A 16816-nucleotide genomic window follows, 5' to 3' on the forward strand; every position below is an offset into this window, starting at 1 on the left:
GGACAGAGAGAGAGTGTGTGTAGGGGTGTCATGACTGAGATACATCAGTGAGTTGAGTTTCCCTCTGTGACAAGAAGTCAATAGATGGAGAAACATTTAAAAATGGAAAATATATTTAAAATGGTGATGCAAGCATGTTTAAGTAAATACAAGAGTCAACTGAAAGTTGAAAGTGCTCCAGAGAGGAGCATTTGATCATGAGAATCAGTAGGATAGGAACTGTTGTCTTTCATTAGAAACTTACAGTATTACTTGAGTATATACATATTACTTTAGTCAAGATAAAATATTAAAAGATTGCATAGGAACATAAGAAAAAGATTTAACTATACAAGGACATCTATGAAAAATTAGTTTTCCTATGTAGAAATGACCACTATTATCAATTTCTTCTGTATTCTTCCAGTCTCTCTCTCTCTATATATATAGATAGATACAGATATATACATATATCTTATGCTTTATATATATAATGTTATATATTTATGTATAATGTGCCTGGGACACATGCACATATATTATTTATATGTTATACAAACAGAAACTATAAACATTAAACATATAGTTTATTTATATACACACTCTCTTCTTGGCATGATTGCAGCAATATATCTTGGAGATGGTCCAAACATCAGCACCCTAATCTTTATAAAATGCTGGACTGGCATCCTATCATATGGATATATGATCTATTAATGGACATTGAAGCCATTCCAGTCTTTGGCAGTGAAAAGAAAATTGCAACAAATATCTGTTCCCATTAACCTTTGTGTAAATGTTCAAGTGACCTCTAGGATAAATTCTTAGAGGAATTTATGAATTCTCAGGGCATGAGGCAAGGTATCCTTGACATATGTTTCTGAATTTTCCTCCAAAGAAGTTGTGTAAGTTATTTGCCTACCAACAGTATAAGAGTGAGCACCTGCTTCCTCAAAAATACTGACAGTGTGTGTGTTGTGTGGTGTGTGTGTGTGTGTGTGTGTGTGTGTGTGTGTGTGTGTGTGTTTAGTTATCTATGGTTCCTGGCTCATAACCTCATAACTACCTCCCCAAGGCAGACCATAAAAATTATTATTTCTCTTCCCCAAGGCAGGCCATATAAGTGCTAATCCCATCACACCTTTCCATCTTAGTGTTGTCCCTAAAGAAATTCTCTGGCCTACCTTGTTTGAGAGTAGATCCTAAGACCCCCTCATTTCAGAAGGTGGCCTCCTCCATACCTGGGAGGAAGGAATGCTGCACAGAGAGACCAAGAAGAATCTGAACAGACAGGCCTGGCTGGGTTTCTGCATTCAGTCTGTTAGCATTAGATAGTGCCCTTTAGGTACAATTACCTTTCTACACAGGTGTCATGCTTCAATCATACCTACACAATCAAATCTCTATTAAAAACCCAAGAGAACAGGGCTTGGAGAACTTCCAGATTGCTGAACATGTGGAGGCTCCTGGAGAGTAGTGGCCCTGGAGAGGTCATGGAGTCCATGTACCTTGTCCTGCACTCTACCCTATGTCCACCTCCCCCCACCTTGTGGGACTTGGGCTATGTGTCTCTTTGTCTATATCCTTTGTAATATTATTTACAACAAACTAGTAAATGTAGGTTTTCCTGGAGTTCTATGAGCCACTCTAGCAAGCTAACAGAACCTAGAGAGAGGATGGTGGCAAGCTGAGGGTGCACCTGTTATTCCAACTAGGCAAGAGGCCTAAGTAGGAGGATTGTGACTGGTCAGAGCCTGCCCAGATGAAAATGTGAGACCCTATCTGAAAAATAACAAAAGCAAAAGAGGGTTGGAGGTATGGCTCAAAGTGATAGAGCCCCTGCCTAGCAAGCATGAGGCCCTGAGTTCAAAATCCCAGTATCACCATAAAAGAGGGGGTCTGAATTTGAGTTGGTTTTTTCTTCACTATCTTTAGAGTATAACCAAACTTAAAAGAAACCAATATGATAAGTGAAAAATGATTTATTTCTCATTTTACTTTGCATTAAATTGGCTTTTCTTTACCTGGGAAAGGCAATTATTCATGCAGACTGGAAATTTGGAAAAATAAAAAGGCAGTGTTCAAGCACACCATAGCTTCTTTGCAAAGAAGAGTTTGAGTGCCCTTCTTGTTATTGCTTCCAGGGACAGCAACAATCTTACTTGTGTTCCAGTTCTAATACAACAAAAATCTGGAGGCACCATGTTTCTAGAACGAAGTTAAGAAGGTCAAATCACAACCTGCAAAATGACAGGAGCCAGAGAGAAATGTGATCTTTGGGAGCCCTTAAAATAGTGGTGGGTTGTAATTAATGAGATATATCCAGAAGCCAATCTGGCAAATGCAGAAATATTCAGCAATAGCAGATGCTTACAGAAATTAGTAGCAGGAAAAAAAAGTACCACATGACTATTGAGACTTAAAACCATGCAGACATTTATTCATTCTACAAGCAGTGAGGACAACAGGAAGCTTTCCCTGGAAGTCTCATGCAAAATGCTATGGAAACAACCATCTACGGAGCATGAGAGCAAAGCTTTCTCAGAGAAAGCTGCCTGGGAGCTAAGATTTTGAAGGATGAAGGGAACAGACAGATGACATTTCAAGCAGAGGGAATAACAAGTGCCGTTCAGAATCCAGTATCTTGGAAAAGGGGGACTTCAGGTGCAGGTCAGGAAGAATGAGGAATAAAGGTGGAAATGCCAAGGTGTTTTCATGATTCAATGGAAGTGATGAAAACAGAGCAGAAGGTAACACAGACAAACTTCTCACAAGTACAGGAGAACGTGGCAACATATACTAACAATGTTCACAAGAGATGTTAATTGAATTAATTATAATAATTGATATATTCCTTTTTTGTGATACTGGGGTTTGAACTCAGGGCCAACACCTTGAGCCACTCCATCAGCCCCTATTTTTGAAGGGTTTTTTCGAGTTAGGGTCTCGAAAACTATTTGCCTGGGATGGCTTCAAACCTCGATCTTCCTGATCTCTGCCTCCTGAGTAGCTAGGATTACACGCATGAGACAACACCAGCACCCGACTAATATATTCCTTTCTTAGAAAAACTTTCCAGGAAAGGAATTTTCAGTAAAATCAAGCTAGTTCTCTTGGCAACTTCCCCAGCCTTTCTACCCATATCATTTTAACTACTTCCCCAGCCTTTCTACCCATATCATTTTAACTACAGTTACATTATCAACACCAGGTCAACATAAGAATGTTTACTGCATTTCCATATACACACACAAGAGTGGTTTCTTAAAATCTCTTCCCTAGAGAAAAGAAGTATGATGAATCCTGCAGATTTACAAACTTCTGGACATGAAAGGAAGAGAAGTGAAGTTTAATAGCACACTGGCACATCCGTGCACGCTTAAACTTCTCAGAGGTTGCCAATGTTGAAGTGTGCTGTTACCTGATGTCTAATGTTTCTTTTGCAATCCAATTGTTTATTTTCTAATGTTGGTTGAAAAAGAAGGAGGAGAAGGGGAAAAAGAAGGAGGAGGAGGAGGAAAAGGAGGAGGAGGAAGAGGAGGAGGGGGAAGAAGAGGAGGAGGGGGAAGAAGAGGAGGAGGAAGAGGAAGAAGAAGGAAGACGAGGAGGAAGAGGAAGAAGAAGGAAGACAAAGAGGAAGAAGGAGAAGTCATCATTAAGTGGCAAAGAAGGCAGAAAGTTGTGTCACTGAGGAGAGATATGGAAAATTATTTTGCCAAAGACACAAATAACATCATGTGTATCTGATGTTTGAAGCTTCTAATGTCAGTCATTGCAAAGACAGATTCATACAAGAGGTGTGTTCTTATCATGCTGGCGCTGAGCGTGTAGCTCCGTGTTAGAGGAGGCCCCAGGCTCAATGCCCAGCAGCCTCCAAAAAAGAAATAAAATAAAATCCTGAAGCTGGTCTAAAAAATGGCTGTGAAGAATTCCAGCCTTCCAAATGAGTTGCTCTGGACTGCCAATTTAGGGTTACAATAGAACTCAGTCTAGCCAAAATACTGTTCCATTGTCATTAAATGCTTTAGCTTAAATGACCACAGGGACTTAGCCAAGAACCAAATACAGGCAGTATCACCTCCCTTTAAGCTTATCTTGTATGCCTTAGCTCTTAACTTGCAGAAAAAAAATATTCTAGGGAAGAAATTTTCAGTAAAAATTGAGCTGTTCTCTTGGCCATCTCCTCAGCCTTTTTTCCCATACCATAAGCATCTGCACAGCAATGTTACCAAGAAAAGGGGAGGAAAGATACACTTGGAGGAAATCATGAACTGCAAAAAATGAAAAGCATGGCTACCCTCTTTTAGAAATGACTGTTTCTGCTAAATTTCATTATTTTTCCCAGCAGCTTGCAAGGTAAAGGGAAATTTCCAAATAACACAAATCTCATTCTATACCACCCCAAAACTCTGTGAAAGAATTGCAGAGGCAGGTGGGATTGGGGCTCTGCCAGGACAAAGAAGTCATGACACAGTGGCTCATATAAGGCTCATATAAGGCTTATTTCAAAGTTGATCCTTGTTGTGACTGGAGGTGTGGCTCAAGAGCGCCTGCTTTGCAAGCCTTGAGTTCAAACCCCAGTCCCACCAAATAATAATGATAATAATAATAATAATAATCCTTGCTTTATGCATTAAACACTTTCAATGACTGATCAAGGCACCCTGAAATTTGGCATGGTTGTTTCAGCAAGAAGGAGGGTTGGGACTTTCGTCTGAGTTACTTCCTTTATCAGCAACATCAGTTCACACACTTGAGTCTCCTTCCCAAGCTGCAGAAGGCTTACAGGAGGGAAACCCTCCTCTGGTGGGGTCCAGGCTTTTCAATAGGCATCTTGTCAAAGATGAAAGCCAACCTTTTTGCAAGTCTTTTCAATTGCAATTCTCCCAGAAGCCTATACTGACCATAGTATTTAAAACTGTGATTCATCTTCCCATTCCGAATCTCTTAACCTTGCCTGGTTATTGTTATTATTGTTCATTTGTTTTGAGAGAGGGTCTTGGTACGTAACCCAGGCTAGCCTCAGACTTGTGATCCTCTTGCCTCAGCCTCCTGAATACTGAACTGATTGCCATAAACAATCTTAACTGGCAAATAGTAGTAGAGTGCTGCAAATTGAAGCCAGGGCATTGCACCTGTTAGGCATGCACTCTACCATGCACTGGGCCCCCTAGTCCTTACACTTTATTTTTTCAGTGTACAAATCTTAAGTGTATAAGTTCATGAACTCTTACATATGTATACCTTGTAACCAGTGCCCAGGTCAAGATATAGAAGTTTCACAGTACCTTCAGAAGAAGAGTCTTTCAGGGCACCCTCCCAGTCAGGCCCGCTCTGTGTCTCAAAGTATTTGTTACCTTTTAGGTACTATTTGCCTGTTGGGTTCACTGATGTGCCAAAGCAAGTAGAACATTATTGGCTCATACTAGGCACTCAGTAAATATTTCTTGAATGAAGGAATCTTTGAAGCAATACCCACTGTGGCCCTAAATCCTCTCCTCCCTTCCAATGCAGCCTGTAGGAGAAGAGGAAAAACCTAGCTGGAAAGCTCCAGTGTCTGCACAACTGTGTTAAAGCAGTCATGAAAACAGGATTTACCAGCTCTGGAAAATTCTGGTACAGGTGTGGTTTGGATGTACCAAAGGGTGACCTTTTCTATGCAACATTTTCTTGAACAGATTGAACACTTTGCAGTGAAGCTTTGAATTGGGGCCTTACACTTGCTAGACAAGAGGTCTATCTCTTAGCCACACCCCCAGCCTTTTTGCTTTTAGTTTTTCAGATAGGATATCCTGCTTTTGCCTGGGGCTGGCCTTGGACCTCCAGGGATTCTGCCTCCTGTGTAGCTGGAATTATAGGCTGGCACCTCCATGGTGGGCCCCAGCACCCTCCTCTCAATTCCTAGGTTTGTTGGCACTTTTCCAGTTGGGGCAGAGCCCTCCTAAGTGGCCTCCCTCCTGATTCCCCTGTTCCTATCTTGCCTTCACCCAGTCTTGAGAGCTTGCTCATTTCCCTTGCTCGCCTCTTGAGTCCCTTGCTCGCCTCTTGAGTCCCTTGCAGGGTCTGGCCTCTCTGTGTCCTGGCCATTTTTGCTCTGATGTCCTTTGATTCTCCTCTTTCTTTTCCCTTCCACGGGTGGCCTCTGCAGGCCCACTTTAAACTGCTAAACTAGTCTCCCACATAACACCCCAGCTTCACCCTTAGCCTCTTCTAAAGTGTTCCCGTTATTTTCTCTAAAACACAGCCTTGATCATGTCACTGCTGTGATCATGAACTTTCAGTGGTTCACTGATTCAACCAAGCTCCTTGGCCCTGCCTTTAGAGGTTCTGGGGCCCACTTTCCCCTCGAGACTCATACAGTCTCTCACTGCCAACGGGCCAGTCTACCCCACTGCTGCTAAAAAGCCCCTGTATTCTCCGTCCCTTTGTTCTGCTGTTAGATTCAGAAATAAGCGCTGGAAGGAATCCCTGAGGTCACCTAGTCCAACTTCTTCACAAATGAGGAAACTGAGGCCAGGAGAGATAAGCACCACGCAGAGAAAGATCAAGACTGATAAAAAGATTTTCCACCTTTAGAATGGCCTTGGCCACACAGCTCCCATCCCTGAAGTTGTGGGGGTCTAACTCCCACCCCTCCATGGAGCTCATCTGCAGGTACTGACACTTGTCTGGAACTCCTGTGTCGTCGTGTCCGCCCTCACCCCCGCTCCACGATGGAACCCGGGGTCTTGTGCATGCTAGGCAAGCGCTCTGCCATGAACACTTCCACCTCTTGGCGAACTCTTAGACCCTCGACTTTCCTCCTCTGACCCCAGCGACTTGTCTTTGGTAGGTGAACGGCAAGAGCCTACTGAGCAGAGTTACCGATGTCAAGAGTGTACCTGAATACCCTGCCAGGGAGGCACGACACCAGAGCACAACGCTGAATGAGGGTCCAAAATTTCCAGCTACACCCGGTGGGTCGCGTATAGCACCTTAACCCTAAACTCCTAAAACGTGAGCTACTTCAGTTTCAGCAGAAAGGCTGCTTGCTGCAATTTCAGGATAAGTTTCTCCAAGTCTTTTGGTGCCGTCGCTACCCCAACGCTCCGCGTGGCGAACCGCGACGCGCGTTCTGTGACTGGTCCCGAAACGTGACTTGGCATGGAAAGAACACAGCTCCTCTTACAGAGACAGTTCAGGTCCCAGGCGGGCGGCGACCCCGCCAGCTTTCCGGGCTGGCGCGGTCACCGACCCCGCGCTGCGGCCAAGCCGGTAGAGGGCGGGAAAGTGACGCGGGGCTGGTGGGGTGGGGTGGTGACTGCGGCCCCGGCGGGCAGGAGTGGCCGAAACTGCCTGATCACAGGCTGGGCGAAGCGGGAGGGCGCGCTCGGGGGGTTGCCCATCTGACACTGGGGCGTTGCCCATCTGACACTGGGGCGCACGGAGGGTGCGGGACTGGACCTAGGCCGCGTCGGCCAGTCCTGGCGCCTGCCGTTGAGCCCCTCTCCGCCCCGGGGAGGGACAAAGAGAGGACAGACGGTCGGACCCGCCCCCAGCTCCAGCTCCAGCCTCGTCCCCAGCCGCGCACGGCGGCCGCGGCCGCGGGAGGGAGACGAGAAGCTCCTCCCTGGAGCGGAGAAACCAGTTTGGCCGGTCGGGCAGAGCGGAGGGAAAAGGGCGGCCGCAGAGGAAGGGCGCACGGACGCGGGGCGGGGAGGGCAGGGAGCCATTGGTGAGTCTCGGGAGCCGGAGGAGCCGCCGCCAACTGGACACGCTTCCCGGGTCCCTGGCCAACCCCGTGCGCCATGAAGCGCTAGCGCGGCGGCAGGGCTGGGGCCGGGCGGGAGGCGGCCAGGTGCGCAGCGAGGCTTGGAGCGGCGCGCACCCCGCGGATGCCCCAGCCGGGGCCCAGCGAGCGCTAGGTAAGAGGGGCGCGGCGCCAGGGATCCCCGACCTCCGAGTCCTTGCCAGCCTCACAGGGTCCTGCGGCTCTCCTGGCAGTCCCCGGGCCAGCGGACTCCAGGGATCGGGGATGCGGTGGCAGCAGTTGTCTGCGCCCTCGGCTCCCGAGTCTGCACGGGTGGGATTTGGGTAGGGCGCCGGAGCCTCGGCACCCTGGAGTCCAGAGACGTGGCTGGCCAGGTCGGCAGCTCTGCGGAGCGGTCCCTGGGATTTTCACCTGTCGGGAGGCGGGAACTCGCGGGAGCCGCTTGGGTTTTTCGCTGGTTTGCGACACACGTCTGGGTTAAGCTCCGAGGGTTAAAGTAGGTAGGGCTTCAGGCTGCTTGGAGAGTGCCCTGGCTGACTTACGGTGGCCACCGCCCCTCTGGCAGTCTCCCCTGGCTGGGTTCTGCCTGGGGGCCCCCTCTGGGGGCCGATGCCTGTAAATTCGAAAATAATCTTAGGGTCAATTGCATCTGGCTGTGGCCGCACCTGCGGGGAGGTATGGAGGGGGTGAGATAGATGGATCGCCTCCACCGCTCCTGCTGCAGGGGCAGGTACCCCCCCTCCCCCCCCCCCACCTCTTCCGTACGTATTAATGTAGGATGAGAGGGTGATGACGAAAAGGGACAGTTTTACGAGTCGTGCCCACCAGGTCCTTGGTACTGCCGCGAACCAGTCTCTTCCCGCCCCAGTTTGATGTCTGGCGCTGTCACCTCTCTGTGTGCATGTGGAGGGGCAACTTGTTTGGGGCGGCGGAAAGAGGTGCTGCAGGGGATGGCTTTAATTCCCACTTCTCCAACCCCATCCTCTTGTCCTAAAGTGAAAATGGCTTGAAGTGTCGGGCCAACTTCTCCGAGGGGGATGTGGGCGTATAGTCCCAGCCCCTGGAGGCTTGGAGCGCAAATGTTTTGAATGCTGTAGGGATAAAGACAAGGGTGCGAAAAGGGTGCAAAACCCAGGTGGGGATTGATACGCAAAGGTAAAGGGGACCTGGGCCACCTTCACGCCCACTGATTTCTCTGGCTCTCACCAACCCCACCCGTTCGCCTTGGCCTGCACGCACTGGCCCAGGCGGTGTCCTAGTCCTTGTTGGGTAGCTCCGGACACCACGAGTTCCTCTCTGGGAAACTGCCAACCCTGTTGCGGTGAGAAAAAGATTTCGCTCTCATCTTCCTGGTTGTCTTCCTTTCAAAATTCTGCTGCCCACCGCTGACGAATTAAACGGGACAGAGTTAATAAAATGCTTGAAGTTGATGAGGGAGGTTAACTGCTTTTAGGAACAAAAGCTACAAAGGATGCGTGATGAAGTTTCCGTTGAGAGTAAATGCACGCACCTATAAAAAGAGGAAGCAACACAAAACGTGAAGGAGAAGCTCAAATTTTCATCGTCTGAGGAATGCTTTCGTGTTAGGCCTCAAATGCTGTTCATTTCTTCTGGGTCTATTGTAGAGATCTTATTAAACCCTATTATGAATGCATAAACTATGCAAAAGATGATGGACGGTTATTAGCTGATTAATTTCTGAGGGAGAAGTCACACCTGCTTGCAATTACTCCTGAAACCTCTTAATGATTTTCATTATGTAGTGGAGATTCCCTGATCTAATTTTGAGTAAAAAAATCTTCATTGCTTTGTTCGTTTATCATTTTCTAGTGACAGTGATTTGATAATTTTTAGTGGTTCTTTGGGTAGGTTACTAAGGGGCTTTCTTCGTACTAGCCCACACAAAGTCTACACAAATACTACTCGTGTGTGCTCAGTGCCACAGCTTTCAAACTTTCCTTCTGAGTTTTATTTTAAGGATAATATACATCTGTGTTCACTTGTTATTTCCTCCTACTGTGCTGATAGGACTGGGAGGATGTTTTGTGTTATTGCTTTGTTTTGTTTTTTAAGTCAAGGCTTTCAGACAATGATTTTGTAAAGCAACAGCTTAGTAAGAAGTCTTTGGATGTGAGGTGAGGCAAGTTGGGGACTAGAATGGTATTCAGCCTGGTTTGCAGGCTCTGGGATTTTAGCACCAATGGAGTTCAGTATCAGAGCTGCTGTGAAATGTCTCCCTTCTTTCTATCCTTCTTTCCTTCCGTCCATTCCTCCTCTTTCTTTCTCTTCCTTTTAAAGCAAGGAGTAATAAAAAAATATGGCTTCAGTTTCCCACAGATTTCAGTTCTTTTATTTACTAGTTGTAAATAAAGACGTTATAAGGGTCTTAAATTTTCTAAACCTGTTTAATCATTTGTTGAGGGGGGGAATATATTATCAACCTCTTCGTTATTAAGAGAATTACACAAAAGAGCACTTGAACGTTCTTATGCATAGTAAGTGTTTGAATGTTGCTTTCTTATTTTCTTTATTAGACATATTTTGGGGGGTTTCCATCTTTTTTTATTATTGTTCTGGGGGTACATTGTGACATTTACCAAAGTTCTTACATTTTATTTTTTCAGTGTTGGGACTAAAACCCATGGCCTCGAATATGCTAGGCCAGTGCTCTGCCAACTGAGCTATATATACCTTAGCCCTCTAGCCTCTTGACACTTTTTATTTTTAAAATAGCACCAAGTATTTAAATGGCCAAATATTTGGTGTATATTTATTATTATTACTATTATTATTTACTGGGGATTGAACCCAGTTCAATGTGAACTACTTGCACATGCTAAGTGTGTACACTGCTATATTTTAAATATTTTATTGGCTTGTTAGTTTAAATTCTGTTAGTCTTTCGTAAGCAATATTCACTGACTGCAGGCAGTCCTTATGACTCTAGAGAGGTTTTAATTTACTAGTTGCCTTTGCTTCTTAGTTTTAGACGTTGCTGACAGAAGCCTCTGCACTTACAGAGGAACTTACTCTTTAGGGACCAGGACATGTTTTACTGGGTCCATTCATGACCCAGGTCTTTACAGAGAGATGTCTTTAATATTTCTTAAACACTTGATTTTAGAATTTGCTCCGCTATTTACTTCTAGGTTATAGAAAATCTAGAAATTTTTCTTTGTGGTGTCTTTAGGTATCTTGTGGGTTTTAGAGCTGCTTTGGGCATCATTCCATTAGATTAATTGTATTTATGCCAATAGGTCTTTACTTATTAAGTAAAATTAAACTTGCTGCCGGAAGAGTTTGAATAACACAAAATGTACGTAGCTTATCTTCATTCTGTTAACTGGATTAACCCTGAATCCCCATCCCTGTGCCCAGCTAAAAGTAATACTGGATCTAAGGTCTTTTGAGGCCTTGTGTTACTGAAGACTTGGTTTTAATGGAGGACAAATCTAAGGGAATATATATATATGTATATATATACATATATATATGTATATATATACATATATATATGTATCAGTCTTTTATTCTCAGTTTTAGTCTTTGAAAACAAAGAACTTTTTATCATCTGGTCATTTAGGAACAGATTACTATTCTTTCTGATACTTCTTTTAAATACATTGTTGCTAAAACCATCCACAATGGGAACTATATTTGACAACTGGTCTCAGTGAGTAGACTGAGAGGCAGTGGTGAACCTGAGGGTGCCAGCCTCCAAGTGGGATCCAGGCCCCACTGCTTCCTAGCTGTACAACCTAGGGCAAGTTACCTAATCGCTCTACTGCCTCAGTGTCCTCACCTGTAACATAGCCTAGGACTGGCTACCTCGAAGGTGATGTGATGAATCCCAAATGAGATACTTCAGGTGGAGGGAGCACATTAGTTTTATCACTGTGTTGCTGCTAGTGCTCCGTATATACTGCTCACCTAGCTATGGCCTTTCTCCTAGGCTATGTAGGAACCAGGACTCATTCTACTTGCTAGCAAACACTGGTGCCCATTTGCACTAGGCACTGAGAAAAAAGTTCCCCAGAGTAGGGGCAAGGTTCTAAGGCTCCAAATTCATGCTATTGTTCTGGAGCTGCGTGTTCCTTGACTTTCCCTTGAAGATGCAGGGAGCTCAGTCCGTCACAGTCGGAAGGAGCCCTGGATGCTTTCTCAGCCAGGAACTACCTTCTCCTGCCAGTGGAGGCCCTTGGGATGCAGAGAACGCTGCTTTGTCTCTTCTACTCCTCACTTCCTGTCTGTTCTCTCCTCTTCCTCATCCTCTATACACCTGGTTTCAAACTCGGCATGTCTAAATCTTGAGCTGCTGTCTTCATGACTTTCCTTGTCCTGGAGCCTGGGCAAGTATTGCAAATGATGAGAACCTTGGTACAATCCCATCCATCCATGCATCCATCCATCTTTCCACTGTACCACAGCATTACTCCCTGCTTCATGGAAGCCTGTGAGGTTCACGGAGGGCCTGAGTTGGATTTTTAATCCTTTGACAAGAAAGTAGGTTAGGTGTCCTTGCTCCTTCTGTCTTCGCCATTGTCCCCGTCTGCATGGAAACACGGCAACCTTAGGTCCTGGCAGATTGCTGCAGCCACTTCCAGTTCTGAGGGTCCATGCTTATCAAGGCTGGTGCATTTGCATTTAAAGGGCCAGAGATGGGCCTGGATGCTGCTGCAGAGTATATCAGTTGTGGAAAAGGACCAGAGTGCTGGGGGAGGATCACCCTTGTTCCAGGCTGCCTTCAGTGGCAAAGGCCACCTGCTCTTCACCAGCGAGGTTGAGAAGCCTGCCATTCTGCATTGGGTGTGTGTAGAGCCTGACCTTTGGCTAGAAGCTTCAGCTCTATTTACAGGACTGTTATTTTATGGCTTTGTTTCTTTGCTGAGTGGCTTTTGTTCCACCAGAGTTGAGTTTGTTTGATTTAGGGCAGGCTGTGTTTGAAATCGGTTTTCAATCTTTACCCAAATTGAGTTGAGCTAGAAAATCCTCAGCAGAGCTCCTCAGATACCAAACATTGTCCTCACACACTAAATGCTGTCCTCACGTGCCATCTGGAACGCCATTCTCACTGTTGGAGAAGCTCCTATAGGCAGGATATGATGTGTCTTGGACAGAAATCCTCACTTTGTCTTCTCAGAACCACCAAGATGATTCCCTGAGATCTTTGTACATGATCTCTGGATCCAAACGAAACACTTCTCCTCTGCCATGAGTAAATGGAAAACCACGTGACTTGGATGGTTTAAGTGTTTACTCCCTGGAGAGATGGATCAGATTTTTGGATATTTAATACTGGGAAGTATCAGCCCTATCTTTATAGGGTCCTCTAACTCTGGCACTAGCAGTTCTCAAATAAACCTCCAGAATTTTCTATTCGATATAGACATCATGTATGTGTTTGTGTGTGGTGGGGGAGTAGAGTTGTGTGTAGGTGTTAGAGGTTTGGGGCAGACAGCTGAGGGGTAGAGGTGTGTGGGGGTAGCCATCAGACTGCAGAGATAGCGAGAATTAAGTGAAGACCTTCGTTCTGTTTCTGGTAGTAGACAACTTTGACTGGACAGGTTCCCTTATGATTTTGCCTACTTCGAGCAGAAATTTATTTCATGGGAATTTTTTAAAAATTTGGTTAAATATACATAACTTAAAATTTGCTATTTTAACCATTTTCAAGTGTACAGTTCAGAGGCATTCACATTGTTGTGCGACCAACACCGATGTCCGTCCATGGAACTTTTTTCATTACCCCACACAGAAAGTACCTATTAAACAGTAACTCCTCATTTCTCCCTATGCCCCAGCTGCTGTGACCTCATTCTGCTTTCTGTTTCTGTAAACTTGACTGCTCTATGGTGTTAAGTAGAATGATATAAATATTTGGTGACTAGCTTGTTTTTCCTAGCATAATTCTTTCAAGGTTCGCCTGTGCTGTAGCATGTGTCACAATCTTCTTTTATAAGGGTGAATAATATTCCATTTTCTGTTTCTTACATATCATTCATCCATTCAGTGTACATTCGGGTTCATCTCTGGCTCCTGTGACTAATGCTTCTGTAGACCTAAGTGTTGGAGTACCTGTTTGTTCACAAGAGTTTTGAACTCTTCTTCAGCTTGGTAAAATTTATCTTTTATAAGTAAGATGGGGGGAAATGTTTAAATACCCTACTCTCCTCCAAAACTGCAGCGACAATGGTTGAAAGGAGGAACTGCAACGACAAAGGTTGCATCAAAGAGGAAGCTGGCCACCTGTCCTTTCACCTATAGTTGCTCTTTCTAAGCTGGCAATCATTTGTCCTTATCGCTCAACTGGCCTGGGGTGTGGCTGATACCATGCTGTATGCCAGGGTGGGTGTCACAGGTCAGGATATGTGGCCCTGTGACCTGGCAGTGTCTACAGACCACGTCTTCCTGCTAGAGATTGACATTCCAGTGTGAGAAAAAAAAAAAATCCTTTAGCTTCCTTTCAGGATTGAATTTTTCAAAACTCTTTTAAAATGAAAAACTTAAGTGTCAGCTTGTTTTCCAACTTAGGGTAGAATCCAAAAAAAGCTCCAAGAAAAAAGGTCACTTGTAGATGGCAGCATAGTAGAGTCCCTAGCTGCTGACTTCCTAAGAATGTGTGTATGCGTATGGCGGGATACCATAAAGAACCTTAGGAATGATTGGTTTCAGTCTGTTATAGTAAAGATATTAAGACATGAATGCACATGTTTTCCAGAGAATATATTGCATGAGTTTATACTCATATAGTACCCAAAAATTAGCCCAATAAGAATTTGCACATTTAAAAAGCAGGATTTTCTTTTAAAGTAAAAGCAAACAAACAAACAAAACAACAACAAAAAAAAACTTCAACCCAAAATATCAACATTCCTGAGTGTTCTGTCCTTCTACTTTCCTGTTTCATGCTGGTCACAACCACAAGAAGGACTTTGGGGATCACATGACTAATCTCAAGGAGAGTAATACTTTATTTGTTTAGTTCACTTGGTTAAGATTGTTTATATATTTTTTCCCTCCATCTTATGCTTTCCCCTTTACAAAGAGAAGTGTCAAAATCTCAAAAGTCAGTGTGAGAGCTTCAGGCTGTGTAAGTGGTGACATGAATAGCATTTAACATTGTCTTGGATCTTTGAGATGGGACCAAGATTGTTTAAAACAGAATCAAGAAAAGTCTTGGTTAAGGGTGAGTCTCATTTCCTGAGTTCTGGCCTAAATGGCTGAAGAAGTCCTTCTGTGAAATTCCTGTCTCCTGGGTCATCCCATGGAGTGGACTACCTCTTAACACTTACACAGTCTGAAGGACAAATTGAGGCTACATTGATGCAGTTGGCTGGTCAGATGTCCCACAAATCTGTGACAAGCACAGCCTGTATGCTGGGCCTGGGTACACATCAGCAAGTGAGTAGAGAAAGAGCAGAATCCTCCAGGAGTTAACATTTGAGAGAGGGGATGACAGGAGATGCTAAGTGTGTATAGTAAGTAGAGAAATTATGTAATGTGTCAAAGACAAGTGCTCCAGGACAGCACAAGAACGGGAGGGCAAGGGTGAGAGCTGCAACAGTGAATAGGTGATCAGTGGAACCTCATGGAGAAGGTGACCCTGGAACAAAGGCTAGGAGAAAGGGTGGCCGAAGAAGATCTGGTGCAGTGTCACAGGCAGAGGGGACAAGCCACTAAGTAAAAATCCTAATGAGGGAGGGCCTGGCTTGTTTGATGAACAGGAAGAGTGGCACCTCCAGTGAGTGACTGGGAGGGAGGGAAAAAGAGAAAACAAGCCAGGCTCAAATGACTGTATAATCCCAGGAGTGGAGAGGCTAAGTTAGAAGGGTCTGAGTTTGAGGCTAGCCTGAGCTGCAAGTGAGAACCCATCTTTAAAAAAAGAAAAGAAAAGAAGAAGATGAGAGCAGAGGGGTAGGGAGAAATCTTGCAGGGCCTTCCACACTGTGGAAGGACTTTGGCTTTGACTCTATAGGAGATGGCAAGGGGAGGGGGTTCAGCTCAGAGTGTTGCTCGTTGGAGAGGTGTGATCTGACTTGGGTCATTCTGGTTGCTGTGCATAGACTGTGTAGACCAGGCCAGAGCTAGAAAGTAAGGAGACCAGGTAAGTGCCTAGACCAAGTAAGCCACCAGGACAGTAACTGTGGGACTTGAGAAGTCATATGAAAGAGAGAGAGAGAGAGAGAGAGAGAGAGAGAGAATGAGAGAGAATGAGATTAGGTTGATGAAGATCACTATATAGACTTAGATGTAACTTTTAATTTGATGGGTTGTAAAGGCAACAGGATTTCCGGACAGATTGGATGTGAGATGGTGAGAGAAAGGAGCCAAAGATAACTTTCTTGGCAGAGCCTGGGTTGCAGAAGGGAATCTGAGTGTTGTGTGTTCAGTGTGCTGTGTTCAGATGGCTGGTAATAGATTATAAAAAGGCTCCTCAGAAATCTACATATAAGGGTTTGTTCAGAGAGCTTGAGCTGTGTTTATCATTCGCATGTCTTCCGAGTTTGGCACGGTGAGAGCACCAGTGCTAAGGAAAGCGGATGTTTTGCATGCAGCACGGGCAGGAGGATGATCTGTAAGTGACCCACGGGGCACCAGGGCCAGGAGGCTGGTGCTGCAAGAGAAAGCAGAACTCCCCCTCCAGAGACCAGAAGGGTTGCTGCTCACAATACTTTTCTCCTTGTTACCCTTGCTGCTCTTCGTCTGATTGGGAGGCCAGCTCTTCCCAAGCCCTCACAAACAAACAGCTACTCCATCTTTATAGTGCTTTTAAAAAGCAACTTGACTGAGATTCAGTGCAGGTACCATATGGCTTATCTTTGAAAGTGTGCAAGTCCATGGTTTTTAGCATATTTATAGAGCAACCATCACCATGATCCAATTTAGTTTTTCCACCACCCTCAAAGGAATCCTGTACCCTTTAGCAACCCATCATTGAACTGTGGCCTTCTCCCCAGTGCCCCTGGCAAATCCTCATCCATTGCCTCTCTCTGTGGACTTGCCTGTACTGGGCACTTCATATCAGAAGCATTCAGTATGTAGCTTTTGTGTGTTTTGCTTCTTTCACTCAGCATATTGTTTTCAAGA

General features: G+C 45.1%; 1 protein-coding gene across 1 annotated transcript in view; it reads left to right on the top strand.

Moving 5' to 3' along the window:
* The first annotated feature begins 7320 nt into the window (after positions 1-7320).
* Positions 7321-16816, top strand: part of Atp8b1 (ATPase phospholipid transporting 8B1) — a 122887-nt gene continuing 113391 nt past the window's right edge. Inside the window, exon 1 of the mRNA XM_020170523.2 lies at positions 7321-7883. The gene's annotated coding sequence lies outside the window, so the exon portion shown is untranslated. The remainder of the gene's footprint in view (positions 7884-16816) is intronic.

This window comes from Castor canadensis, chromosome 4, assembly GCF_047511655.1.
Source record: "Castor canadensis chromosome 4, mCasCan1.hap1v2, whole genome shotgun sequence".
Taxonomy (NCBI): Eukaryota; Metazoa; Chordata; class Mammalia; order Rodentia; family Castoridae; genus Castor; species Castor canadensis.